We start from the raw sequence: 3,459 nt of genomic DNA on the forward strand, positions 1-3,459 counted from the left end.
GCTAAACGCATTAATTTAATATTATTTAATTTAAATTTACTCAATAAAATTTAACAGGTCAAGTTACATGTACTTATTCGTTTTTTTTATTTTTACTTAACTTAGTTAAGTAGATTTACTTAATTTCCAAATGTGTTAAATTTACTTGAAAAATGCTTGTGCAAAAACTTGCCAAATAAAAATTAAGTAAATTTATTTATTATTTTTTTCAGTGTTCTCTGTCAGAAGGAGATGCATAAACGAGAACACAAGTGTACTATTTATGGAGGCTATATCTTTAACACCAAGCATTTCTGCAGACTCTGTTGATATTCTCCTTGATTGCTTCAACTCAAAGTTAAGAATGTTATTGATGATATTGCTCCAATAATAGTCAGTAAGAAAACAAACAGACAGAAATCAGTTTGGAGAAGATCAACAGCAGTTCAGACTATGAAAAGACAATGCAGAAAAGCCGAGCGGATGTGGTGGAAGACGAAACTTGAAATTCATTATAGCATCTATATAGACCTTTTAAACAGTAACTTATACAACACTCGTACTCTTTTTGCCACTGTTGAGAGACTGACTAACCCCCCAAATCAGATTTCCAGTGAAATAATCTCAGACAGCAAATGCAATAAGTTTGCTTGCTTCTTTTCTGAGAAGATCATCAATATCAAGAAGGCGATTAGCACATCCTCAAGTAATGCAAAGGTCAGACAGATTCGGCCACAATATCAAAAAGATACCATGTCTATTTTTGAAGCAATTGATAGCAAAATTCTGGAAGACATAGTGCAGCACCTAAAATCGTCAACCTGCTATCTTGACACCTGCTCTCTATTTTTTTCAAAAGTCAAGTCAAGTCACCTTTATTTATATAGCGCTTTAAACAAAATACATTGCATCAAAGCAACTGAACAACATTCATTAGGAAAACAGTGTGTCAATAATGCAAAATGACAGTTCATCATTGAAATCAGTGATGTCATCTCTGTTCAGTTTAAATAGTGTCTGTGCATTTATTTGCAATCAAGTCAACGATATCGCTGTAGATGAAGTGTCCCCAACTAAGCAAGCCAGAGGCGACAGCGGCAAGGAAGCGAAACTCCATCGGTGACAGAATGGAGAAAAAAACCTTGGGAGAAACCAGGCTCAGTCGGGGGGCCAGTTCTCCTCTGACCAGACGAAACCAGTAGTTCAATTCCAGGCTGCAGCAAAGTCAGATTGTGCAGAAGAATCATCTGTTTCCTGTGGTCTTGTCCTGGTGGTCATCTGAGACAGGGTCTTTACAGGGGATCTGTATCTGGGACTCTAGTTGTCCTGGTCTCCGCTGTCTTTCAGGGATGTAGAGGTCCTTTCTAGGTGCTGATCCACCATCTGGTCTGGATACGTACTGGATCCGGGTGAGTGCAGTGACCCTCTGATCTGGGTACAGACTAGATGTGGTGGCTACGGTGACCTCGGAAAAAGAGAGAAACAGACTAATATTAGTGTAGATGCCATTCTTCTAATGATGTAGCAATTGATGATGTAGGAAGTGTTCCCGGTTCCGGTTTACCTAATTAATGTAGCCTAAAAATCCTTTAACGAATTTGGATATTAAAAGCATATTATTATTTTATGTGTAAGCCAGGTTAAAGAGATGGGTCTTTAATCTAGATTTAAACTACAAGAGACAGTCTGCCTCCCGAACAATGTTAGGTAGGTTATTCCAGAGTTTAGGCGCCAAATAGGAAAAGGATCTGCCGCCTGCAGTTGATTTTGATATTCTAGGTATTATCAAATTGCCTGAGTTTTCAGAACGTAGCGGACGTAGAGGATTATAATGTAAAAGGAGCTCATTCAAATACTGAGGTGCTAAACCATTCAGGGCTTTATAAGTAAGCAATATTTTAAAATCTATACAATGTTTGATAGGGAGCCAATGCATTGTTCACAGGACCGGGCTAATATGGTCTTACTTCTTGGTTCTAGTAAGAACTCTTGCTGCTGTATTTTGCTCTAGCTGTAATTTGTTTACTAAGCGTGCAGAACAACCACCCAATAAAGCATTACAATAATCTAACCTTGAGGTCATAAATGCATGGATTAACATTCCTGCATTTGACATTGAGAGCATAGGCCAAAATTTTGATATATTTTTGAGATGGAAAAATGCAGATTTACAAATGCTAGAAATGTGGCTTTCTAAGGAAAGATTGTGATCAAATAGCACACCTAGGTTCCTAACTGATGACGAAGAATTGACAGGGCAGCCATCAAGTCTTAGACAGTGTTCTAGGTTATTACATGCAGAGTTTTAGGTCCTATAATTAACACCTCTGTTTTTTCAGAATTTAGCAGTAAGAAATTACTCGTCATCCAGTTTTTTATATCGATTATGCATTCCATTAGTTTTTCAAATTGGTGTGTTTCACTGGGCCGAGAAGAAATATAGAGCTGAGTATCATCAGCATAACAGTGAAAGCTAACACCATGTTTCCTGATGATATCTCCCAAGGGTAACATATAAAGCGTGAAGAGTAGCGACCCTAGTACTGTGCCTTGAGGTACTCCATACTGCACTTGTGATCGATATGATACATCTTCATTCACTGCTACGAACTGATGGCGGTCATATAAGTACGATTTAATCCATGCTAATGCACTTCCATGCTAATGCACATGCTAATAACAACAAAGTGTTCAAGTCTATGCAAAAGAATGTTGTGGTCAATTGTGTCAAACGCAGCACTAAGATCCAATAGAAATGATAGAGAGATACAACCACGATCAGATGATAAGAGCAGGTCATTTGTAACTCTAAGGAGAGCAGTCTCAGTACTGTGATACGGTCTAAATCCTGACTGGAAATCCTCACATATACCATTTTTCTCTAAGAAGGAATATAATTGTGAGGATACTACCTTTTCTAGTATCCTGGACAGAAAAGGGAGATTCGAGATAGTAGAGAATGAGTGGAACTGCTCCTCAGGGGGTCTATAGTGCACTGTCTGATGCAATACTGTAGCTGATGGCTGAATGGTTAAAATTTTATCTCTAATAGTATTGATTTTAGAAGTAAAGTAGTTCATAAAGTTATTACTGCTGTGATGTTGGGAAATGTTAACACTTGTTAAGGCTTTATTTTTCGGTAATTTAGCCACTGTATTGAATAAATACCTGGGGTTATGCTTGTTTTCTTCTAAAAGAGAAGAAAAGTAATCAGATCTAGCAGTTTTTAATGCTTTTCTGTAGGATAGGTTACTTTCCCGCCAAGCAATACGAAATACCTCTAGTTTTGTTTTCCTCCAGCTGCACTCCATTTTTTTGGGCTGCTCTCTTTAGGGTGCGAGTATGCTCATTATACCATGGTGTCATACTGGTTTCCATAACCTTCCTGAAGCATAAAGGAGCAAATGTATTTAAAATGCTAGAAAAGAGATAATCCATAGTTTCTTTTACATCATCAAGTTGTACTGAGGTTTTGGATAT

The sequence above is a fragment of the Carassius carassius genome, chromosome 6 (genome assembly GCF_963082965.1).
Source record: "Carassius carassius chromosome 6, fCarCar2.1, whole genome shotgun sequence".
NCBI lineage: Eukaryota > Metazoa > Chordata > Actinopteri > Cypriniformes > Cyprinidae > Carassius > Carassius carassius.